The following is a 27,832-nucleotide window of genomic DNA, read 5'->3' as shown; positions in this document are numbered from 1 at the left end:
CGTCAAAGGTACAGTTAAACACAAAGGTTCGTTCGCCCCTCCTGTCTCCGTTTCATCATTGGACTGATAGAAACGTTTGAGAGTGACGTAGCGGACTGAGGTGGAAAATGTGAATTATTTAGGGGTGATACAATACAGCTTTGACCAGTACATAATTCAAGGATCTCTGAAACCAGTAGTGAGAAAGAGGCAGGATAAGCGAAAGGACACAGGGATTTGTACAGTACAGTATTGTTGTTGTTGTTGTTGTTGTTCTTCTTCTTCTTCCTCTTCTTCTTCTTCTTCTTATTATTATATATAGTGGTAGTTGGGGGCACTCTACATCCACCCACTCGACGTAGTTTTGCTCTCGGGTGACTGCCTTTCCTTTCTTCCTTCCTTCTTTCCTTCCGTCCTCTTCTGCCTTTTTTCCTTCATTCTTGCCTCTTCCTTATGCCTACGGGTGACTTTCCACTCCCTCTTCTGTCTTTCCTTCTTTCTTTCCTCTTCCTTCTGCCTATGGGTGACCCTACACTGAGTGACAAGCCAAATGGTTTCCTATACACCAGGAAACCATTTATTACGCTGGGTGGCAACCATATAACCAGATTATGGCGCCTGGTGATTTAGTGGGTTATTAAGGCCCTCCAATCGGTTGGGGATCATTGCTTATGTAATGCCACTCAGGGATGAGTGAGGCTGGTCACTGTCATCTTAAATGTCAGGACCAACTTGCCTAGCCCTTGGCTCCTACGCTCCTCATGGGGCAACGCAGGATTAGATGATGATGATGATAATGATAAAGATGATGATGACGATGATGATGATGATGATGATGATTAATTTTTTGTGGGCTTTTCTGAGATGAAGTTAACTGGTATTGGTGAATGAACAATGCAAAGTTCGTCTCTTACATTGAGTGCTTATTCTATCCACTTTCTGCATATTTCTAGGTACCGTAATAATAATATAAATATTTAAAGTAAAAAAATAAAGTAGTATCATTTCGAATCTTAATGAAAACAAATGTCCTGATCTTTAAATCAATATGGGACCTAAAAACAAAGAAAAACTGATAAACGTAGGATCCCTTGTCTAACCGCCTCTTGTTATATTAATATCTATCTATCTATCTATAGCCTGACGCCATAATCGATGATGAAATTATACTCTCTCTCTCTCTCTCTCTCTCTCTCTCTCTCTCTCTCTCTCTCTCTCTCTCTCAGACGACGTTCCCGAAAACAATTTACGCTTCTGTTTTTTGTCACTCTTTCCCCTTCCATCATTATCTTAACGCTCTCTCTCTCTCTCTCTCTCTCTCTCTCTCTCTCTCTCTCTCTCTCTCTCTCTCTCTCTCTCGTGATACTTTGGCGTCCGCATCAGGAACTCCACATTAACATCCACACTCTTGTATCCGGTGGAATATACAGTAGTAATGAGCATAGAACTCTGCGTCTCCTCCCATCCCAAATGCTCTCATGTTTCTGTGCTTATTCGTCTCTTGTTTCTGCACATTATCCATCCCTCCATCTTGTCATTCAGAATTTCTTTTGTACATTAATGATTTTTTAAAGCTTGATGCTAAATACATTTTAGTTTTACTCTAATATGACGTCTAACTGTATCACCCCACTGGAAAGGCTCAAAGTATATTCTGAGAAGAGATGTGTGCACTAGAGAATGGATTTTTGACTGTAACTCGCTTGCTGTTGCTGGAATGCTGCTCCAAGAATGGAAAAAAAAAAAAAAAAAAAAGCATCCCCCGTCATTATGAAACGTTTTTGTGCCTAATACGCTCTTGGACGTCATTTCGTTTTGAAGTAATGACTGATGAAGAGAGAGAGAGAGAGAGAGAGAGAGAGAGGTTGTACAAGTAACTTATGTTCATTACTTCACTGATGCTATGAAAAGACGATTTTATTAAGAAGAAAATGGTGGTGGTGGTGATGCTGGTGGTCGTGATGGTGGTGGTTCAAGCTGTGATGATGATGATGATGGTGGTGGTAGCTGTGGTGTTGGTGGTGGTGGCTCTGCTGGTGCTGGTGCTGGTGCTGGTGATAGTTGTGGTGTTGGTTGTGGTGGCTCTGTTGGTGGTGGTTTGGGTGGTGATAGCTGTGGTGGTGGTGGCAGTAGCTGTTATGTTAATGGTGGTGGTGGTGGTGGTGGCATCTGTCCAGAAATGGATCTCATACGGACAATTGTGATTCAGAGACTTTCTAATTTGGACAAGGGTTGAGCGGCCCGATAGGGCCGCGGGGCTCTTGTTCTATATTAAGGTACCATAAGAGGCTTTGTAATACCTCTTTCGTGGGGATTGATTTTGCATAATACACTTTATATTTCCTTATCTTTTAATTTTATCGTATTATATAATTTTTTTTGTTAACTACACTTCTGTCGTCTAATATTTACATGATCATTTTGCTGTCATAGGAGGTTAATTAGAACTCCTTCCTTGTCGATTTATTTTGCATATTTCTTCTTAATATTAACTTGCCTGTTATTCATATCGTATTCTATGGCCTATATTCTCGTCGGGTAAGGAAGCCCCCTAACACCCTTTCCAAAGCAATTCATATATTGATATGGCTGGGTAATAATATTTTGTACGTTATTTATGTACAATAGATCATAGTGGTACTAGAAGGACTTATGTAACGATGTAAAGACTGCTAAGTGTAATAAACAAAGTAAATCGCTGAGGAAAATGTGTTAGCAAGTTCCCTCCAGTATTTTCCTTTTACTTTAACTTGCCTCCAATTTTCGTCCTTTTCAGCTTATTACACTTAGTGTTAGAGAAAGACAACAGTACGGCTCTACATTTCTTGCATAGCACTTCTTCGTGACTGGCAGGGTATTCTATGTAAGTTTTCTGCTATATCGCAGCAGTCATGACGAAGAGAAGGCAGTTTTAGGCCAAGTTCGAGTAAAAGAAAATATAAATGAAGGAGGACAGTGAAAAATAATGTCCAGAATAAGTCGCTGAGGCACAAATGATACGTATTCTTCAGAGTCTCATAAAATAAGCCCCTGATCGCCTCTGGCCTTTGACTTCCCAGGAATAGGGCGATGACTGGTAGGGAGGCGAATATCTGAGACTCTCACTGGTTTTGCGTCTGTTTTGGTGTTGGGGAGGGACGCCTTCACGTGGTGGCACCGATATGACTGGGCGGCTCCACTACCTGGTTATAGAAGCGTCCTTCAGCTCCCTCCCTATACCCTAAAAGAAGGATGGTGGACTGAAGTATTACAATCCGTTGGCCCCAAGCACGCCAACGGCTGTGGTTACCAACCATCTACTATTACTATTATTATTTTGACTTTATATTTATTGATATTACAATGTAAATAAAGACATTAAACTATTGGAGTCTCTGGTCTATGCGACTCTCGACCACTGTAGCTTCGTAATCCATACCCGCCAGAGAGACAGGCCTGAGGGCTGATGATCTTGTGCCTCTGAGACATAGCAGAGCAGACCTCACGAGGGAGAATGACAGTCGACATCTCATCCAGGCCATAACAGAACTCTGCGGTTGATGTTTCTACTCAGAAAGAACCTCTGCCAGTCTCGAATAGAATCTCACTGCCTCTGGACCCATCCCACCTGATGCTGAGAACACAAGAGCAGTGAATCGACCGTGGTCCACATGTTGGATCCTTTCATGATAATTTCTATTTTTTTCTTGTTCATTCCTCTTGTGTGCAGCTTCGAGAGACAGTTCACGATGACATGCTGCCATGGGATCGAATATCCTAATGTCGAAGAACGCCCTCTGCCCACGTGTCCAGAAACCTCGAGCACTGACATCCACTCTTGCATCATATGATGTGTTTACTGTTCTGTGGGTGAAGTGCTCGCCGTCCAGGGGTAGCAGAGCTGGCTCAGTCGTGACATCATGGCATATTTCCTACTACTACTACTACTACTACTACTACTACTACTATTACTTCTACTACTACTACTACTACCACCACTACTACTACTACTACTACTACTACTACTACTACCACCACTACTACTACTACTACTACTACTACTGCTGCTGCTACTACTACTACTACAACTACTACTGCTGCTGCTGCTGCTGCTGCTGCTGCTGCTGCTGCTGCTGCTGCTGCTGCTGCTGCTGCTGCTACTACTACTACTACTACTACTACTACTACTATTACTTCTACTACTACTACTACTACCACTACTACTACTACTACTACTACTACTACTGCTGCTGCTACTACTACTACTACAACTACTACTACGACTACTACTGCTGCTGCTGCTGCTGCTACTACTACTACTACTACTACTACGTTTGTTGCATTATACTCCTGCTTTTTCTGAACAACTCTTTTCAACGTAGGCAAGAACTAAGGCAGAGAAGGAAGTCAGGTCTTCCCAGTACCGTAATATTCCATTCAGTTTGTATTATCTCTTGTCGATTTTGCTTCACACTGGGGAGACCTTTCTAAATGATGGGAATAGACACAGGGCTGGATTAGACGCAGGGCTGGATTAGACGCAGGGCTGGATTAAAGGGAGGGGTGGGGGTCACTGGGGCAATAATCCTAGGGTGCACACGTACAAGTACAAAAGGGAGCCAATAAGAGTTCATACAGTACTGATGTTTTTAATTTAATGCCCTTAAAATGGAAAGAACATGCCCATATTCTTCCCTTTCTCAAGCGCTTTATTTTCTTTCTTATGCCTTTCTGTCCTGTTCAGTGCTACATAAATCCTTCTAATATCGCCAAGCTCTGCATGAATAACCAGCAAAAGGATATTAACCCCCTATATCCAATAACAAATCGCTAAGGAAGAGGCGCTAGGGTGTGGATGGGTGCGTGGGAGTTTTGCGTCACTACATCCCAAGCTGACTTCACTGGACGCGGGCGGGTGCGGGCGACTACTTCAATGGGTTACAGTGTGATGCAGAACTCCCACCCACGCCAGTAATCATTTAGTCTGGACGCGTTTTAGATGATTCAAAGATGTGGACAATTTGGAAAGTATTCATGTTAGATTAAATATCGTAAGTCAAAGGAATATTAAACATATCTCTGAGGGGGGAGAGAGGGAGAGGGAGGCCGAGGATGAGGTGGAGGGATGGAGTGGAGGTATATGAGTAAGGGGGATGTAAGCTGGGAGCAGGGCAGTGAAATGGCATTGGAAAGGACTACATGGAGGTGATTTGTTTGTGGCCACCCCTTACGGGATTGAGGAGTCTGGCAATAGATAGACAGATAAATAGATAGATAGATAGACATCTCTGGCTCTTATTTTCGTAGGTTAAGGAAACTCCCTAGCACCTCTTCGTTAGCGAGTCATTTCATATTCTTTTGTACGTTATCTATGCACAGTGTGGCAATATCGGAAGGATTTATTTAACAGAAAAGAAGGCAGTACGATGTAATACACAAAATTAATCGGTTAGGAAAAGGTGCTAGGCAGCTTCCTCAACGGACCAGAATACGGTCTATCTCTCCTTATCTCTCTCATGGTCAGGGCAAGTCTTCTTATACTTTACTCCAGTCTCACATTATCTTTCTCAGCTCTGGGTAAGCCTTGTTATGGGTGACCTCTCTCTCTCTCTCTCCTTATCTCTCTCACGATCAGGCAGGTCTTATCGCTAACGCCAGGTGATTTTGCTTATCTGTAGGTGAGTGTAGGAACCTTAGTGTGATAATTTTATAATCATTAACTCTCACGATCAGAACCATGATCCCACTCCCGTTGACGCCATTTTATTATAACTGAGAGTACATATGTGAGCCTGGGAGGGTTAAGAATCAGTTAACATTAATAGTGTGTCAATGTTCAGGAATGCTAGAACATTCACTTTCTGCTAACATTTTTATTTATCTGATATTAAGTACCGGTATGTAAACATGACAGTATTAATATTGCCACCATTAAGTCTGTTAGGGTTGAAACACCTAGAATATTCTCCTCCCGCTAGCGCCAAACGATTCAGCTAACGAATAAGTGGCTCAAGATATGCTGATTCGTTTACGCTCAATAACATTACTGTAAACCGAGAAGAACGTTGTGCATACCCTATACTATTGCGTATTATAGATTTATATTGTGTTAACATTAAAATAACACATAAAGCATACAAAGAAATGCAAGATACAGGGTGATCCGTGAATAGCGTACTAGAATTCACTGTCTGCTCAGTCTGCTGGTGTGGGAGTGGGTATAGCAGTGGGAGGAAAAATGAATACATGGTACAGGCCAGACACTGATTAAGCTAACTAAGGCTTCCCCGCAACGCACGATAAATCCCCCAGTGGAGTGGAAAGGCGCTACATAGGTTACGGACAGTCCCGAATATCGTTAAGGAAGAGATGCTACGAGGTCAATTATGCCACCTAAAAAAACATCCCCGTCTCCTGTGTTGGCCACGTGACGACTCCCACACCAACACCCACGCTGGAATGTCAACGCCTGATGTGGTTTGCATGTTTAACATCCCACAAAGAGCGGGACTGACCACTGGCGAGTTTGGGGCTACAGGGAAGATGAAAATATCGACAATGATAATTTTCCTATCGTCAAAGCAAATCGAGTTACACATAAGTATAGACCATGTGAAAATATCTTACATAAAATCAAGAATTTGTAGAACAATGTTGTGCTTTGATGAAGTTGTTAATAATGAAAAGAAAAAAATAAGCAGTTCCTCAAACACTAAAGAGGTGGACGGTCGTCTATACTGTACATTAATTATGGCAAAATCGATGGATGACATTGTTTACTAATACCTAATAATGTCAAAGTCATTTCTATATGACATTTTCTCTATCTAAAACGCGAATTGTACCACTTGTACATAATTTATCAATGCCGATGTTTTCAATTTCCTTGTAGCCTAAACTAGTAAGTGGTCAGTTCGGTAAAAGCTAGAACAACACCTCTGTACACTTGGCTGTGCTCTGTATATGAGTTACAGTGCCATAAATGATGTAGCTCTATCGCTCTATATAATGCCAGACTCCTTAATCCCGTAAGGATGGCTACACATAAATCGTCTCTCCGTTGCCCCGTCCTCATCACAGTATTCTGTCTATTTATTGCCAGACACCATAATCCTGATGGCCACAAACAGATCGCCTCCACGTCGCCCTGTCCTCTACCATTTTTTTTTTGCCCTCCTTCCATCTCACACCCCCCTCTTACATACAGCACATCTCTCCATTTCACCCCTCTGTCTCATCCTTGGTTTTCCCCTCCGTCTCAGTCACATATACTCTTCTAGTCAGCCTCTCTCCCTATCATATATCTTTCCATTCCATCCCTTCATCTCATCCTTGATCTTCCTCTCCTTCTCTCCCCCTCCACCTCACTCGCATACACGTTTCTGGTCAGCCTCTCACCTTCCATCCTCTCAAGAGACTGACTGGAAGAGGGTGAGTGAGGTGGAGGGGGAGAGGAGGAGAGGAAGACCGAGGATGTAGATGACAGTGACAAACAGAATTCCGAGAACCAGGTCTTATGAACCCTAGATCACCACCCTGGAAAATAGTACCTTACCACCACCCATGGTAATGATCTTGTACACACTTCACGAAATTAACTAAAAATATATGCATTGAACAAATCTGAATTTTATTATTTTTAACAAAGCGTACAATATTTTTTGTAAAGAATAATGAGAAAGTTGAACAAAAATTTGAAAATTTAAAAAACAGAAAATATTTGAAAATGTGTAAAAAGCTAAGGGGAAAAAAAAAGTATTTCTCTCACTTGTGTCGTCTAACCTAAACCGCTTCTTACGGGACGCCAATACTGATCACTTATTGTCTCTTTCACACCTGAAAACTTTAGTTTATTCCTGAGGGAAAAAAAAAAATAAAACCATGTGAGTGGGGGTGGAGGGGGAAGGGGGAGAGGGAAACCAAGGGTGAGACAGAGGGATGAGGTGGAAAGGTAGGTGAGAAGGGGGTGTATGAGTCATGGATCAGGCAGCCTAATGGTAGAGGACAGGGTGACATAGAAGCCATTTGTCTGTGGCCGCCCCTCACAGGATTAAGGCTCCTGATGATAAATAGATTAATAGAGGAGAGCACCCTAGTATTATGGCGATTAATGAAGGCTCTTTATAAAGCCGATATTTCTAGAGGTTCATTTAAATTTAAGTAAAACATTAAGACGATGGAAAGAATAAAAAAGGAAAATACGCCACCAAATTGCTGAGGTTAATTATGCAAGTGACACAGCCATATTCTGATAACTGTATATTACTTAGCGTGTGTGTGTGTGTGTGTGTGTGTGTGTGTGTGGACGGCTGAATTTTCCCTTTTCTTGCAGTCTATTATCCTTTTTGGAGGGATAAGGAGGGAACTGAAAGACGTTCACATACCTCCTTTATATTAGTACAACTGCCTGGAGGTATCATTCTGGAGCTTCTTAACTGTGATTCATCTTTGCAGGTTAAAAATAAAACCAACAGCAGGATCCACAAGGCTGTCATTATTCCATTTGACAGAGACGCACCTTTACTACACATGGACTGAACTGGATAACATTTTGCCCAATTTCCATCAACACAGAGAATATCAGGGGGAACTATGAACTGAAGTAGTTAACATCTGAAGCTTGATTATAATGTCTGAATTTCGCCGATAATGGGATATTTTCCACGGAGCCACTGTCTTGCTTAATATGTGTGTGCAGAATGTCTGAGGCTTTCCTAAATTGCCTTAGACTTTTATTTGTGTTTTGCATCATCCTATGGTTTATTGTGAAGTTATCTTCTGAACTGTTTCATCCTAGAATATCAATAGATGGTGGCATTCTGTGCCATGATGAACCCTACCACACAGAACAAGATAAATTGATGGACAATTTTAAAGTTTAGAGTGGCTGCTGTTGCTGGTCGTGAGGCGTAACTTATAACTTTAATATCCACTTGATTGAAGACGCTGCAGAATCAAAATGTTTATGTGAAGAAATACAAGTTTGTTGATTAAGAAACTGGCAGGTTGAAGGAAGCAGGGTTCAAAGATTCGCTGAAGGAGTTGTTTGATATCGCAACCCAAACGCTTCCAAGGAGATCAAGGAAGAGGAGGACAAGAACTCCCCTCTTTTCATGTGGCACGAGTATTGAGGATAGAGAGATAAGAGGCTTGAGAATTCGAAAAGAGACGGCGCTTGGAGAAGGAGATGGAGAGACCTTGGAAAAACAAAGACCGCTCTTGTATGCAACGACAGTGTTTTGAAAAATAAACAGCATTACATTCACGGATGGCTTGGAAAATTAAAAGGAGGAATGCAGATTTTTCAATCTGCCTGTACTCAATCAGTATCAACTATACGTATATATTAAAAAAAAAAAAAAAACATTATGGCTACACCTGAGTTACTGCAGCTCTTGAACATGCAAACCTGCCTGTCAGTGGAGGATTTATTTATGTATTCATTTATTTTTTGTTGCAAAAGGGGCAGTGACTCAAGCACTAGGCCACAGACCCTTAGACTGAAGGGTCGTATTGCCAAACCCTTCTACCCCATAACACATTATTCTTCTATCTGCAAACTTTTTATTTAATTTGGGAAAGACTTGAAACAGTGAAGAGATGAAGGAAGGCTAGATTTAACTCTTCCAGTTTGAAAAGTATGTCGTAAGGTAAATGAAACTGAAGGTGGAAAAACTAAACTAAAAACACGTCGGACTACAACGTGGCATGAAATTAGCATCCCACTTGAAATTGACCTTAAAGAATCTAATGTGTTGCGGGGACGGCTCAGTCTGCTGGTGTGGCCAAGGGTGTGGCAATGGGAAAAGAAAATAAATGAAAAAAAGAAAAGAAAACATCCAGAGAGTGCATACCCCCGTCAATGCCATTGCCTTTAAAAAGGATCCGGATCCGTGGAGATAGTGTGTGGATTACATAGGATCCGGATCCGCCCCCAAAATTAATTGATTGTTCTTTGACCCATGGCCCACTCTCCACGAAACTTCATTGAAACTCATGGAGAACTTTTGGAGTTATTGCGCGGGATACATAGGATCCGGATCCAGATTCGCCCCCAAATTTAATTAATTCTTTCTTGGCCAATGGCCCACCGTTCCACAAAATTCATTGAAATTCATTGAGAATCTTTGGAGATACTGTGCGGGATACCCCGGATCCGGATTAGGATCCGCCCCCAAATTTAATCAATTCTTTCATTATCCATGGCCCACTCTTCTACAAAATTACAATAAAATTCATTAAGAACTTTTGGATATATCGTGTGGACAAACAAACAAACAAACATAGGTGAATACATAACCTCCTCCAACTTCGTTGGTGGAGGTAGTTACCTAGCAGGGTGGGAGAGAAGCATTGTATATGCACCACCCTGTATCTTGTATACGTAATTCGATAAACATGAATTTGATAATAATGAAACTAATTTGGTATTATACTTCACTGTCCATGTATTGCTTGTGCATTATATTAATATATAATGAATGTTTATTGTGAGTTTCAGTAAATGAAATCCATATAGCCTATGTACATATGGGATATAGTTCAGTGACGTAAGGCATCAATAAGAAAAGATGATCTTAATTTCTCGATTCTCTCCTCCAACCCGTCCCCTTATACCTGCATTCAGCTACATCTTCTTACTGGTTTTTAGTACCCCATGGATTTTAATTTAATCCATATTCGAAGCCTCATACTCGTTCTCAAGATTTAATGCTTTTTTAATAAGTAGACAGTGCCTCAAACAAAAATTCAGTTCGACAACACATGCAGTGTCCATCTTAAATACTCCTATTTACCTCTCTCTCTCTCTCTCTCTCTCTCTCTCCATATTCTATTCTTTCACCAGAGTCATTCATAACTCCCCCTCACCACCATCCTTCATCCAGCCAAGCATCGGTTTTGTGCCCCTGATCTCTCTCAGTCTCCTCTCTTCAGTGATGGATAGACTCTTAAGGATCGACTAGAGCCAATAAAAGCCATCTTTCTGTCGTATCTCTGTATATCTCAGAATATGCGCTTCCTTGTGTTGAAAGGTATCTCTCCTGCCCTTCCAAATCCCTTTTTGATGATATTGCGTTTCATGCATTACTCCCATTGATTCCCCCCCATCTCTCTCTCTCTCTCTCTCTCTCTCTCTCTCTCTCTCCCATCGCTGAGATGTTTTCTGTATTTCACAAGATAATCTTTATCTTCGTATCTGAAGATCATTAAACTTTCCCAGAACCACGCAGAGAAAACGCCCACGTATCGATAATAATTAAATGAAGTTTATCTGATAAATATGATAACTGTTCTTTCGTATTAGTAATAGCATAAACTACGTTCACGTTGTCGAGAGATGCTGTACCCTAAATACTGTAATCATTGGTGACTGTAGTTTAACAGTTTCCAAATGGGGTAACGCCCTACCCTCGCACACAGACCTTCTTGCCTGTTGCAAAACAGTTCTTTGCGACACTCGTTAGGTCGATTATGTTATTTCCTGTTTTGACCACATCAGAAGACAAAATGTAATTAATGTTACACTGGGAATGGGTATGTTGCTATCATTTATACAATAGTCACATTTAGTTTTAAACTTATTATTAAAAACATTGTACCAAGTTACGAGAACGTCCATAGCTACAAGAAGACAGGTCACTTGCCGAGTTGTGTGGGGCTGAGCAATAATCCTAATGCGTTGTGACTGAAATATATCCTTCCATAATGGAAAAATTCTGATGGTTTTGCTTTTATCACGCCATGGTGTAGTGGCATCAGTGCCTGACTTTTATCTTGATGTCTCGGGTTCGATTCCCGGTCAGAAGAGAAAAAAAAAATGTACACGCGAGTAATGTGTGTCTTTCCAACATATTCGTGTATATATATATATATATATATATATATATATCGTAATCTGCACTTCGGCAATGGACCCAGGGCACCGCCGTTTCCATATAAGGCAAATAATGATGGCGATGACAGCCGCCAGTATTTTCCTTCGATAAAATTAACAAAATTTTCGGAGATCTCAAGTGGCCATCATCTGGGTACAGACGTAGGATCCCACTAAGGTGCTTAAACCCGTAACCCATAGTGTTACTTTAGTTATGGATCTAAAGTTTTCCTATTGCTTTTAATTTGTTTCCCAAACCGCAGTCATTTAAAAAAAATAATTAAAAAATAATATATAAATAAAATAAAAATAAACAAACAAGTAATACATATTACCATTATCATTCGTAATAGTGTAATCCACAACCATTATGAATAATTACGAAACCATTCGTCTACTAATAGCTTGGATACAGAAAGACATTAGAGCAAAAAGAATACAGAAGCCATAGGCACAAACAACAACGTACAAGAAACTGACAAACACACACACACACACACACACACACACACACACACACACACACACACACACACACACACACACACACACACCAATCGGTAGGATAATTGGTATTCTGGCAGAAATTCTATGACTAGAGATAAATATACTGTAGAATAAAGGTGTGCTTGTTTATGAGTTGTCCATTCATTTCATAATTAATAAGTGTCCTCTTAGATAATGTGATGTTTATGCTTTAGATCTAACTAGAGAGAGAGAGAGAGAGAGAGAGAGAGAGAGAGAGGAAGGAATAGCACAATCGAGCAGAACGGGTTGAATAAGAAGAAATCTGGTTACCGTTCCGTACTCTCCGCGTCATAAAAGTGGGCTTGGATAAAACACATTATATTTGTCACTCAGTGTAATTATATGCAAATACACAATTGGGATACAATCTGAGGGACTGTGGATTACCTATATGCAATAGTGGACAGGGAAGGCATTGAATAGTGGACAGGGAAGTGTGGAATAGTGGACAGGGAAGGCATTGAATAGAGGAGAGGAAAGATGTGGAATAGTGGACAGGGAAGGCATTGAATAGTGGAGAGGAAAGATGTGGAATAGTGGACAGGGAAGGCATTGAATAGTGGAGAGGAAAGATGTGGAATAGTGGACAGGGAAGGCATTGAATAGTGGAGAGGAAAGATGTGGAACAGTGGACAGGGAAGGCATTGAATAGTGGAGAGGGAGGATGTGGAATAAGGGACAGGAAACTCGTGGAATAGTGGACAGGAGAGGCGTGGAATAGTGGACAGGAGAGGAGTGGAATAGTGGACAGGAAAGTCGTGGAATGGTGGATAGGAGAGGCGTGGAATAGTGGACAGGAGAGACGTGGAATAGTGGACAGGAGAGGCGTGGAATAGTGGACAGGAGAGACGTGGAATAGTGGACAGGAGAGGCGTGGAATAATGGGTAGAAGAGGCGTGGTGGCTAGTGTGGATGTGCAACTGCGACAAAGGATGATTCACACAAAGGATCAGTTTATATATACGTCAGCCAAACGTAGGCTTATCTTGTAAAACGAAAATCAGTTGAACTGTTTCAATTATGACATCAAAGTTAGCAATGCATACGAAGTTTACTGAAACAAATATTTTACATGGAGGATGGAGGAAGCAGGAGGGAAGTAGAGAACTCAAGAAGATTTTGGTTATAAAATTCCTCGATTTTAGTTTCACTGATCCTTCAAAGTGAAAGGAGCGTGGAGCTAGGGAATGGGTGACAGACAAGCAGGCAGAGGGTGGTAGGCTGATGGGCTGGGAGTGGTAGGCAAGGGCTGGCGGGTAGGAAAGCAGTGGGTGGTAAGAAGACAGGCGACAACAGGAAGGCAGACAGTCAGAAAGACAACAGCAGGCAGGCAGGGAGGTGACAACAGGTAGGCAGGCAGGTAGGGGAGAACAGGCAAGTAGGCAGGCAGGCAGGCGATACCAAGCGTGTAGGCCATCAAGCAGGTAGGTAGGAAACAACAGGCGGACAACAGCAGGCAGGTGAATAGGCAGGGAGAAGATAGAAGGTAGACAGGCGATACCAGGCAGGCAGGCAGACAGATGACATTAGGCAGACAGGTGATGTCATGTAGGCAGTTAAGGTGCGGCATGCATGCAAACAGGCAGAAGGTGGCAGGCAGAATGGAAGGCGACAGGGGGTGGCACATAAGCAAGGGAGGAGGGGGGGGGGGACTAAAAGGCAGCGAAGCACGCAACCAGGCCTGGGGAAGTAGGCAGACTGGGGGAGAAGAATGGCAGGAAACGAGTGAGAGACACTGGCACTGACTAAAATGACTGCCAGGATGAGACTCAGAGAAATAATTAGCCAGGGAAACTATCTATCTATCTATATACCTAGGCTGCTTCCCCCAAGGAAAGGGAGGTAGCCGAGACAGGACGACTCACTCTCCATTTACTCATCCATTCAAACACATTCATTCGCATCTTAGCCCCAAAGGGGAGAACGGACAGATCCTCACCGCATCACACCGCACAAGGGTCAACTGCGCAATGCAAGCAGTGACATCCACAGCAGGGCCCGACAGCAGAACTGGTTTACCCCTGCCACATCATAACAGACCCATCCCCTTACCCGCACCTGACCTGACTAGCTGATCAGACCAAATGCGGGAGAATATCCCCTCAGGGCTGCGTCATCACTTATTCATTCACAATTTCTCTCCATTTATTTCTGTCACGCACAGCCACTCTTCTTTGCTCAACAGACATCCCTCTCGCATCCAGCGCTCTCTTCACACTGTCCATCCATCCTATTCGTGGTCTTCCTCTCAGTCTTACACCTCTCACATCAGATCTAGTTATCTTTTTCACCAATCGCTCATTATCCATTCTCTCCATATGCCCAAACCATTGCAACACCCTCTGCTCAACTCTACCAGCCATCTCCCGAACAACTCCAGTTCTCCTTCGCACTTCATCATTTCGCACTCGATCCATACGCGTCACTCCACACATACTCCTCAGACATCTCATCTCCATTACATTCAAACTTTTCCTCTCTGCTACACCCATATTCCATGTTTCAGCCCCATATAACGCAGTCGGTACCACAACACCCTCATACAGCCTTCTCTTTACATCCATTCTAAGCGAACGACATTTAAACACTTTTTTCATTCCTCCCAGCACCTTTCCTACTTCATTAATTCTAAACTTCACTTCTGCATCTATTCTTCCATCCACAGCAACATGTGACCCTAGATATTTAAAACAATCTACCTCCTCAAGCAACTCACCATTCAAAACTATATTCATCCCCCTACCATCTATCAACCTCGTACACTTCATCACTTTACTCTTATTCTCATTTACTTTCAATTTCCTCCTTTCACACACCCTTCCAAACTCCTCTACCAACTGTCTCAATTTCTCCTCTGAATCAGTCACCAATGCAGTATCATCTGCAAACAGCAGTTGCTTCAGATTCCACTCTCCTCCATCAACATTTACCAGACTCAGACCACCTAAAACTCTTGCATTCACCTCCCTTACAACACCATCCATGTAAATATTAAACAACCAAGGCGACATCACACATCCCTGTCGCAGCCCCACTCTCACGGGAAACCAATCACTCACAGCATTTCCCACTCTTACACACGCTCTACTATTTACATAAAAACTTTTCACCCCTTTTAGTAACCTACCATCAAGTCCATACAATCTTAAAACAGTCCACAAAGCCTCCCTATCAATTCTATCATACGCTTTCTCTAAATCCATAAATGCCCAAAACACATTCTTGCCTTTCGCTAAATACTTTTCACACACTTGTCTCACAGTAAACACCTGATCAACGCATCCCCTCCCTCTCCTAAAGCCACACTGCTCATCACTAATCACTCCCTCTGTACCCTCTCTAACTCTCATAATTAACACTCTACCATACACTTTACCTACAACACTCAACAGACTTATACCCCTAAAGCTAGTACATTCATACTTATCACCCTTGCCTTTATACAACGGGACCACACAAGCACTTGCCCAGTCAATTGGCACCATACCTTTCTCAAAACACACATTCAATAATCTTACTAACCAGTCAACAATAGTCACTCCACCACCCTTCAGGCATTCCACAGCACACCCATCCATACCTGCAGCTTTCCCTGTTTTCATCTCCTTTACTGCCTTCTCCACTTCCTCCTTCGTGATCAAAGAATCATTCAACTCTCCCAACACATTTATTCCTTGCACCCTTCTATCTGCCACAATCTCAGCCACGTTTTCCTCCTCTACATTTAACAATCTTTCAAAATACTCTGCCCATCTCTTCCTTACTGCATCCATCTCAATTAACATCCTTCCATCCTCTGCTTTTACTCGTTCTTCCTTCCCAGACTCTCCCTTTCGCACCCTTTTCACCTCCTTCCAAAACATTTTCTTATTCTGTTGAAAATTCTCTGTCAGCCGCCTACCCCACCTCTCATCTGCTGCCACTTTAGCATCACGCATAGCCCTTCTCGCTCTATTCCTCTTTTCCTTATACCTTTCATATGACATCTCATCCTTCCTCTGCAACCACACTTCATATGCACGTTTCTTCTCAGCCACAGCGACACTTACTTCCTCGCACCACCATTCACTTCCTTTTCTTACACCACCACCCACACGTCTCACACCACACACCTCTTCTGCATGCTCCACCACAGCACTCTTAAACAACTGCCATTCCTCCTCCACACTGCCATTTTCCCGATCTTTCACTGCGTTCCACTCATCTTTCAATTTCTCCTGATACTCTATCTTTTTCTCTCTTTTATCCAACTCACTCACTTTCAAAACCTCCCTGCCACACCTAACCCAGCTGGTAAAAAAGGTAGGGAGTGTGACAGCGATATACAGGACGGGACTTTTGTCAAACAGCAGGACAGTTAAATTATACATCAGGTCGATTACACACTTATGATAGCGAGGCTTTATAGCCACCTCGTCGATGTCAATCTAAAAGATGTAAGAGCACCAACTATAGCTATGTTTCCTATCAATTTCTCACACCCTGACTCATTGCAATGAGGGCTACAGTGAATGAATGCGGCAACGATGGTTGGCAAACATATGCAGCATGATAGTTTGCAATATACCAACAGATGACAGCGAGGACTTGTAGCCACCTCGTTCCTGCAGATCTATTGGATATGAGAGCACCAATATTATAGTGATGTTCCCTATCGGTTTACCACACCCCGACCCATTGCAATGGGGGTGACAGTGAATCTAAATTAATGCTGCCACGGTGGAAATAACACACTAGAAAACTGACCCAGGAAAACTAGAGGTAATACAATGACGGAAATTGATTGGAGGACATATTGGTGAAGAAAGCATGAGGATATAAAAAAGACAGAAAGAACTGAAAGATATTAGAAAGAACAGAACACGCAGAAGAGAGGATAGTAAGAGATAAAAAAATATCGTTCTCCATGAATAACATACTTCCTATTGTTAGGCCTAAGGTAGCTCACCCCCAACAGTATTCCCTTTACAATTCTCTGCCTCGGTCTCTTTAGTTTCCGGTCATCTGACACGTCCTCTTTCTTAGTCTCTAGAACAGAGCTATAGTTCATATGTGCTGGGTTTCTATTTGAGCTCAGGTTAGGACTTCACTGCTGCTCTTCAGGCCTCGGATTAGGTTTTACGCTGCTGCCTTGTTTCTGTGATAACTAAGCTTAATCAGTTCACAAGTTAAATTGTTCATCACTACTACAGTTACGGGATGAGCCTATGGTACTTGGCTACTTATAGGTATACTGTTCATGACAGAGGAATGAAGATGTCTCGTGTTAAATACATTGATAGTTTATTTAACCCAGCAACAATTATCCATACTTGTAACACTCCGCTTACCTTCAACAAAACACAGCTCAATCCTTCACCATCAGTTACCACCATTGCCTCGTTTTCTTGTAATGTCTCTTGAAAAGGAGACATTAGTTCCTTAAGGGAAAATCAAAGTCTTTGAAGTAAGTTTCGCTGAAGTGACTCAGGGCTCTCCTTATCAGTGCACACTTCCTGATTCAGTGTATAATTCACGTGTGTAGGGGAGAGGAGGGGCTCACCACACACACACAGCAATATTTAACACGGTAAAGTTAAATGATTTTTTTGTTTGTTGGTGTTGTACGCATCGACCTCTAATCCCAGAGTTTCAATCGGAGGTACACCTGGATCATAACAATGACACATGTGGCGAAGGCATGCAATCGTCCATTAAATGTTCCTAACGGGGAGACTAGCCGCGGATCCCAATTACTGTTATGGTGAAATGAAACTGAAATTTCTTTTATACTATTTTCTGCTGGCGTCTCTTTTTGTAATGGGTTGGTAAACTTCTTACTTTTCACTTGCCATGATGATGCAACAATACACAGGTTATTTATGACATTCTTGCTAAGTTCACGTCTACTAGTTCATTTTGCCTTACATGATATTACTGAAGCCAAACACGAGGCGACATTAATAAAGGTAGAGCATCAACGTCTGAACCTGAAGATTCCGAGAAAGAACTTTAAAGTATTGTATCATTATTATCACAGTGCCTTTATTTTCCCTTTCTTGTAGTGAATCCGAAAAAGAGATTTATATTTTTTCCATTATATGTAAGTAATCTTATCCATCTAATTATCTGCCTATTTTTTTTATGTCATCATTCGAAAATAATGGTAATAGATGGAGCCGACCTTCATCCACTCACTGGATGTAATTCTGCCTACTTTTCCCTTCCCTTTTCCCATTCTATCTCTGTGTCTGCCCTCCTCGCTTCCTGTTTCTCCTTTTTCTTATTACTCTCCTTTCCATTTCAGGTGGTTTCCTGTAACCTAAGAAATCATTTACAACCCTGGGTGGTAACCATATACGTAAACTACGGGGTGAAGTAGAGCCTGGTATGGTGTCCCTGTTAATTGAATTGAGAGACACTAATGCGGCATCCATCCAGGAACCAAAGTTTCATACTTTTCTCTACACTTCGCTGTGGCGAGACGCTGTCAGCTACATGGAACATTGGTTCACTGCACTGGGTGGTCCTGCAGGGGAGGTTGCTTGCTTGCGGTTGATGGTCTGCTCAGCCAGACAAACTGGAGTTGGTTAACAACAACAATTATAGTAAAAAAAATTTGCACCAATCTGATTCGTTTAAAGGTTTATCATTCCTATGCATTCACAATTATACAAAGAAATGCCACTAATTACTGGTTAACTTCCTTTAAGTGTAGGAGCCTCGAATCTAGGTGCTTCTTAAGACAATACTGACACCGTATGGAGGAGCGCAATTCAGTGGCCAGACTGGGAGAGTAAGAGTGTAAGACAGCGAGTGACAGGTGATGACATCTGATCGTGATGTGGTCAGATGAAGTAACAGAGTAAGTTTTTAAGAGAGTGAGAGGGAAAAAATGAGAGCGATGAAATTTAGTTCAAAAGTGAGTGAGTGTGTGTGTGTGTGAGAGAGAGAGAGAGCGAGAGAGAGAGAGAGAGAGAGAGAGAGAGAGAGAGAGAGAGAGAGAGAGAGAGAGAGAGTGAGTTGTGCTACCCCAATCTGTCTGATCGAACAAACCTATCAATCGCAGGTAAGCAACCGCCCCTGCAAGGCTGTCCGCTGCACTGATTCGATTTTCCCATGCGGCTGACAGCTCGGCACCCCAGCGAGGCGTAAGAATAAGTGTTAAGGTTTCGTCCCTGGATGGATGCCGCCTTTGCATCTCTCCACCAGACAAACAGGGGCACCATAGCCTCCATGTCACTCCATTACTTGATTATATGGTTACCATCCAGCGTTGTAAATGGTTTCCCGAGCTAAGGAACGGAAACCACTTGGCTTCTCACTCAGTGACAAGCCATCTGAAGCTGAAAGAAGGGTAATAGACAGTGACAGGAAAGATCTGAAATGAGAAAGATAGGACAGACACAGAAACCAATGACAGACATGAGGGAAACAACAGGCAGCACTACATCGAGCGAGTGGATGATGGGCGCCCCCATCTACCACCAAGAGAGGTGTCAAGGCTGGTACTGTAAGGGTTATCAAGATAATGCGGTGCTGCATTATACTGTATGAGAGCCAGCCGTAAAGATCGGGGAAAGGAACGCCGAGAAAAGAAGGCTAGACTGGGAGAAGATATCATGGGGATAAAATGAACGAGGACAAGGGAAGATGATAAGGGGTTGGAGTTAATAAAAAGCTTGGGGAGAAGGAAGTACGAAAATAATGGAAGGAAGGACATAGGTAAACGGAAGTGATGAAGGAAGTACTACAAATGATGTAGGGTAAGAGAAGGAAATAAAAAGTGGATGTGAAGCAGGGAAAAGGATGGGAGGCCAGCAAGAAAATAGTAAATACGAAAGGGAGGGAAAAATTAGGAAATAAAGGGGAGACGAAAGAAGAAAATAGGAGTAGATTACTGAGGTATGAAGAAGGACTGGAGAAAGAAAATAAGAAAAAGGCATGGGAGGAAGAAGAAAAATGTACTGGAAAGGAGGATTTATGAATAAAAAAAACATGGGAGGGAGGAAAGAGGAAATGGGATTCTGAGGTGGAAATAGAAAAAAAGGGGAAGGATGGAGCAGGTGAGAGATGGGAAGGAGGAAGTAGGGTAAAGAATGCGAAAGAAAAAGTAGGGAAAAGGATAGGGAGGAGGAGGCAGGAAAAAGGATAGAAAGGAAGAAGCAGGAAAGAAGAATGGGAGATATAAATCAGGAAGATAAAATGAAAAGAAATAGGAAAAAGGATGGTAGGAAGAGAGTACGGTTGGAAACAGGGATGGCCGGGAAAAAGTAGGAAAGAATGTGGGCTCTGTATGGAAGAAAAGTTTTAGCATAAGTAGAGAAATAATGTGCCCATAAATCTTTTAAAATATAATTCATCGTAACCCCCAAACATGGAGGTATTATTATTTTCATGCAGCCAGCCTTAATCCTCATGATTTTCTATACCTATTACGTGAAAGGAGTTAATACACAACTTTAACTTCTACCTTTTGCTTCCATCTTCTTTGTATAACACTAAAACACAGTTTCTAAAAATCCGACTTAACCATCGTACTCCTCCTCCTCCTTCTCCTACTCCTCCTCCTTCTTTTGTATTTAATTTTTTTCTTTTTCAATTTCTTCTTTTTTCCTTCTTTCTTTCTGTCTTTTCTCTTCGACCCCTCCAACATTACAAAGGCAAAGCCTACCATTCTTTTTATTCAGGTCAGAGGTCGAGATCACCAGGCAAGGTCAACTTAAACATTTTTCGTCTAGTTTGAAGTAAATACTAGTAGTAGTAGCAAGAGCAGTAGTAGTAGTAGTAGTAGTAGTAGTAGCAAACTGCTTCATAACTTAATCATATTATCTGCAAAAATAGAAGTAAAACAAGCACATTCTTCATTTATATCAAATCTAAATTTAAAATTCGTTTAGTAAAACAGTAGTTCTAGTAACATTATATTTAATTTTCATTTAAAAGTACTACAAAAAGTAGCCATAATTATTATTATTAATCCTGTACCACAGTATAAAAACTTTAACACCATGGCCACGCCACAGTATTGTTGTCAGTGCTCCAGTAGGCAGCATAAGTGTATCAGGTGCTCATGTGCAACAAATAGGTCACCGTGTACATACTGTAGGATGGGACCTTTCTGTATGAATGTGTTAGGGAATCACAGCCCACCAGAAGCCGCACTTGACCGCTTCCAACATGGCAGGCGACAGATTGGTGACACGGAAATTGATGGGGGGGGGTCACTGGCGATATGCACGATCACACGGACATGCGTGGTGGTGAAAGACCCCCTGGAGAAGCAAGGGATAGGGATGGACGCCAAGATGCGAGAGATATGGAAGCGCTGGGTGGGTTAAATCACCATGGGGAAGTGAATAGTAGTGAAGTTGGGGGTGAGGAACATCATGAAGTTTATAACAGAAATGAAACTCAGGATGAAGACCACCATAGAGAAATGCATGAAAGAGGGAATCATCCAGGTATTATACGTCCTCAGAACGGTAGTGACACAAACAACGAGGAAGCAGAACAGCCTCACAGGTCTGTGCGAGAAGGTCGTCCCACATCCTGGATGGGCAAATCCCGAGAAAATGAAGTAACCTGGGTGAACATCACATATAATGAAATAGTTGGATGGACCTCAAGTAACCTTTTTGAACCTCCCAAATGCAGTGCTACAACTGACATGATCAAGGAAATCACTCGCCTGATAGCCAACTACAACAATAACTCACCCATTGCCTCATTCTCTCTTAAGGTCCTTGCACTAATACCACATCTCTTCCTCAACAAGACCCACCCAAGAGCTAGCATTGCAAATAATATTAAGGCCATCCAAAGGCGGGTTGAAACATGGAAAAGAGGTGAAATCGGCAACCTACTTGAGGAAGCAAGGGCCTTGCAGATGAGAATAAACAACCGAGGCAGAAGAAATCAGAATACCAACGATATTGCAAGGATTTTTGGCAGCAAAATGAGACAGGGGAAGGTCTCGATGGCAACAAGATCCCCGTCAGCTGAATCACCAAACGGAGTACTTGACTTGACAGATGAAACAATGCAACAACTAAAAGAAAAACACCCAACTGCACGACAAGCAAGTGCCCAGTCAAAGCTTGACGGCAACTACACTCCTCCCAATCCCATCATATATGACAGGATAACTGGAGATATGGTGTGGAGGAAGGCAGTGCACACACAGGGAGGGGCAGGATCGTCAGGCCTGGATGCAAAATCTTTAGTGAGTAATCCTCAGTAACATCAAGTTTGGGGAGGCAGCAACAGACCTAAGTAACACCATTGCCTCATTGGCGAGGTAGCTGGCTTAAAGTCAGTGCAGTAACATCGAAGCACTGACGGCTTGCAGACTAATCCCCCTTGATAAGAATCCTGGATGCAGGCCCATCGGGGTGGATGAAGTCTTAAGACGGATTATAGGAAAATGCATCATGGAGGTGGTGAAAGATGATGTGAAGCAGGCAGTTGGCAACCTCCAGGTGTGTGCAGGCCAGCAGGCAGGAGGTGAGGCAGCAGTTCACTCCATGAGGAAAATATCTGGGGAAGAGGACTGTCAGGCAGTATTATTAGTTAATGCCTCAACCACATTTAATTCCATCAACCGGGAGGCAATGATGCACAATATCATGGTTAAATGCCCAGCATTTGCCCAATATGTGGAAAACACCTACAAAGAACCAGCAGATCTCTATATTGTGGGTAAGACAGTGGCTCACGATGTCGATGTAATCCAGTCCACAGAAGGAACTACCCAGGGGAACCCCGTTGCCATGGCTATGTACGCCTTTGCGAAGACAGTGTTGCAACAACAGATCAAATACGAGACCACCAATTTAAAACATGTACCCTATGCAGATGATCTCGCGGGTGCTGGCAAGGTTGAGGATGTGAGGAAGTGGTGGGACCTTGTAACATCTCATGGCCCTGAAATAGGTTACTACCCTAATGCAAGTAAGTCCATCTTGATCGTGAAACCACTTACTATCAAGATGCACAAGAAGCATTTAGAGGCACAAACTTGATAGTGACCAAGGAAGGTCAGAGGCATCTAGGGGCTGTGACTGGAACTAAGGAATTCAAAGACAAATATGTCAGTGATAAGGTAAAGACATGGGTAGAAGAAATTCATACACTATCCAGCTACGTAAAAACAGAACCCCATGCACCCCATGCAGCATACAATGCATTTACTTATGGTGTAAAGCACAAGTGAACCTTCGTGATGAGGACTATAGAAGACATCGAGTTGCTGCAACAACCACTGGAGGATGCAATCAGGGATTCATTCCTCCCATCTCTAACCAATGGCCACATCCCCACACCAGAAGAGAGGGACCTTCTCGCACTACCACCCAGGATGGGAGGCCTTGGCATTATAAATCCAGTAGCCGTGGCAAGCTGTGAACACAGAAATTCACTCAGGCTCACCGAATCCTTGTCACAGAAAATCTGTGCCCAGGTTGAGACGAGTGAAATCGATCACCAAAGGCAGAAAGACATAAAGACACAGATAAGCAAGGAGCGTGAAGCAAGACAAAAAGACCAGCTGCAGCACATAATCGAACATCTAACACCAGACCAGTGCAGAAGAGTTGAAATTGCACAGGAGGTTGGGGTATCGAACTGGCTCACAACCCTGCTTCTCAAGGCAAAAGGCTTCCACTTCAACAAACAAGAATTTATTGACGCCATAGCCTTGAGATATGGGTGGCCAATAGAGAACCTACCTCAACACTGTGCCTGTGGCACTGCCTTTGATGCAAACCATGCATTGGTATGCAAGAAGGGAGGCTTTGTTTGCATCTGACACGATGAAGTAAGCGACCTCACTGCTGCTGGAAATATGCCATGATGTCACGACTGAGCCAGCTCTGCTACCCCTGGACGGCGAGCACTTCACCCACAGAACAGTAAACACATCATACGATGCAAGAGTGGATGTCAGTGCTCGAGGTTTCTGGTCACGTGGGCAGATGGCGTTCTTCGACATCAGGATATTCGATCCCATGGCGCATGTCATCGTAACTGTCTCTCGAAGCTGCACACAAGAGGAATGAACAAGAAAAAATAGAAATTATCATGAAAGGATCCAACATGTGGACCACGGTCGATTCACTGCCCTTGTGTTCTCAACATCAGGTGGGATGGGTCCAGAAGCAGTGAGATTCTATTCGAGACTGGCAGAGGTTCTTTCTGAAAAGAAACGTCAACCGCAGAGTTCTGTTATGGCCTGGATGAGATGTCGACTCTCATTCTCCCTCATGAGGTCTGCTCTGCTATGTCTCAGGGGCACAAGATCATCAGCCCTCAGGCCTGTCTCTCTGGCGGGTATGGATTACGAAGCTACAGTGGTCGAGAGTCGCATAGACCAGCGACTCCAATAATTTAATGTTTTATTTACACTGTAATATCGATAATTATAAAATAAAATAATAACAGTAATAGTAGATGGTTGGTAACCACAGCCGTTGGCGTGTTTGAGGCCAACGGATTGTAATATGAGGGTTAGTGTTAACCTTCACATTACAGCTCCAAATGGTGAACTGTATTAGGAAGGTTGGTTTTAATCTTCACAGTATAATTCACCAATGGATGGAGGTGATTTCTTAAAAATGTTTGAAAAAAAAAAAAAGTAGTTGTAGTAGTAGTAGTAGTGGCAGTACAGTAGAAGTAGTAGTAGTATAGTAGTAGTAGTAGCAGTAGTAGTAGTAGTAGTAGTAGTAGCAGTAGTAGTAGCAGTACTAGGCGAAGTAGTAGTAGTAGTAGTAGTATGAGAAGTAACAGCAACAGCAGGAAGAAAAGTAGAACTGGTAGTAGTTGTAGTAGTAGCAGCAGCAGCAGCAGCAACAGTAGTAGCAGTAGTAGTAGTAGTAGTAGTGGTAGTTAAAATACGTGCCTCCGTCGCCGGAACCCCCACCCAACTACGGAGCCGCAGCCCTACACCCACCCCAGGAGGACACCACGGCGAGCCAGGTGAGTGCGGGACTGGCCCAGAGCAAGACGGGTGCCGGGGTTTCCCCTACCTTGAGTCCCTCTTCCCCTCAACTTACCCAACTGAGATGTTGCAGGAATGCGGCACGACTTCACGGACGGAGCAGCCCTCACAAGGATCGGGGTGGGACTGCTCCAGATACAGTCCCAAGCAACACTGTGGTAATGGCCACTGTACATACCGGGGAGGAAGCAGCCACCATATGCCCCTCAGTTGCTTTCCCCTGTAGCTCCGTGGTAACGGCCACCATTCATACCAGGAAGGGAGCCGCCACCGTATGCCCCTCAGCTACAGCCACATCCGGAGACAGCCTTGGTGTGCTAGCTATTGAGCCCACACCGACAGGCAAAGGCAGGAGGAGTGGAACTGCGACAATGGCCACCGTACGTGTCAGGGAGGGAACGGCCATCGTATGTCCCTCATTGACCTCCTCCTCCTCCTACGGGAGTAGCTCTGCAGTAAGGGCCATTGTACGTACCGGGGAGGGAACGGCCACTGTACATCCCTCAGTTACTTCCCGTTGGGCAGGCAGACCCACGGCAATGACCACTATATGTGCCGGGGAGGGAACGGCCACCGTACATCCCTCATCTGCCTCTTCCTCCTTCGGTAGCAGCTCTGCGGTAACGGCCACCATACGTACTGGGGAAGGAATGGCCACCGTACGTCCTTCTGCTGCTGCCCTTAGAGACTGTGGAACCGCAACAACGGCCACCGTACGTGTTGGGGAAGGGACGGCCACCGTACGCCCTTTGTCTGCTGTCTCAAGGTTCTCGCGGAGAGGAAGGCCCCTTGCGCAGCCAGCCTACTACCTCTCAGCTGCATTAGACACCCTGTTCTCTCTTCCTCCAGGTGCGGTTCCCCGGAGGTGCTGCCGTTCCAGGAGTGGTGACGAGGTCCTGTTCCTGCCCTGCAGCCGGTCCCTAGACGACACCGACCACTGACAGACGCCCTGCAGAAGAGGTGCCACAGCCCGCTCCTGACGGCGTCCCACTCTGTAGGCGACCGCAGCACCAGGCATCCCAGGGCCAGCCTGAGGACCCCAAGGTGGGACCGCTCAGGCCCCACTCCCTGTCAGCCCTCCGCCCAGAGTAAGAGGCGGCAGGCCTGACTCCTGAAGCTGTTTGGCCCCAGTCCCGAGGGCCACCTATCAGGTCGAGGCCCTCAGACGGAAGGGCCTCCCTGCACCCCAGCTACGAAACATGCCCGGTAGTCGTCATGCTCTTTTGCAACCTTCTCTCGAGATCGTGGCCATCTCTCACCATCTCACTTAGCAGTCCTTTACGTTTCTTTTTTTTTTTATATATATATATTTTATCTAGTTGCAATTCTTAGTGTTTAGTCCTGATCTTTATTACATGGTATTCGCAGATACCGTCTCTCAGGGACCACCTCTCACCGCTCACCCTCCCTGGAAGTCAAACACCTTCCCTGCTGATATCTCGTGTCAATGATCGCCTCTCATCTTATTTCACTGTCTCTCCCTTATTTCTCTTACGCATTGTGCTTCTGTCACATGTAATATTTTAATCATATTTAATCAAATTTCACGAACCACTGATTTATTTATATCTGACCTCCATCATTCACAAGCCTATAATTATATATTTAGTCTCATAATAAATTTCCGATAATATTTGCCTCCGCCAAGTAGCTTAAGTTTTTCCCTGTGTTGGTTTGATTGACTGTTAGCAGGGTTACTCAGAAAGTTAAGAAAGGATTTCACTGTTTTTTTTTTTTTTTTTTTTTTTTCCAGAGGTAGGAGGTGGCCCAAGGAACAATCCGTTAGATTTTGGTGATGGTCATCATCCAGAGCCACGAGTTTTTAAAAATAATTCTTTGCCGTTGAGAGATAGTGGCAATTTCAACATTTTTGCTTCTAACTCGATCAATAATGCCTACGTGTTTCCACAAAAGGTACAAGATAACATCTCCGTAAGATCTGCCACACATTCCTCCTTGTCGGAGATTTGTAATCTCGAATTGCTCTTGTTTTGTCATTTAAAAAAAGAAAAAGTAATTTTAATTATAATAAGATGCGGTTGTGTGTGTGTGTGTGTGTGTGTGTGTGTGTGTGTGTGTGTGTGTGTGTGTGTGTGTGAGGAAATTTCTTAGTTATACCTGTTTTAACTAACTTTTTTATAACAAACAATAATGTTAAACACAATCGTCATCTCCTCAGGGATGGTTTATATTAAATTATCTCCACCTTCACACACACCACAAAGCCGGTCAGGAGACAGGATGTGTGTGCTGGGCAGTCCCTAGGTCCTGTCCTTCCACCTTAAGATTCTTTAATCAGCCCATACCCCACTGACTGGGCTAATGTATGGCTCAGCCTGCATTATAGGTGCAGGGAATCTGTAAACGAACGACCGATCTGTTTACATATTTCCAGTCGATAAAAACCAAAGTCGTATAGCCTAGTGTCTTATTTACTATACGATTTTGGTTTTTATCGACTGTAAATATGTATGTATTGTACTATTAATCAGGGT

The sequence above is a fragment of the Coenobita brevimanus genome, chromosome 89, assembly GCF_032717465.1.
Source record: "Coenobita brevimanus isolate Jiangsu-jjx chromosome 89, ASM3271746v2, whole genome shotgun sequence".
NCBI lineage: Eukaryota > Metazoa > Arthropoda > Malacostraca > Decapoda > Coenobitidae > Coenobita > Coenobita brevimanus.
The sequence above is the reverse complement of the archived record's forward strand: the minus strand, read 5'-3'. Positions refer to the sequence as shown.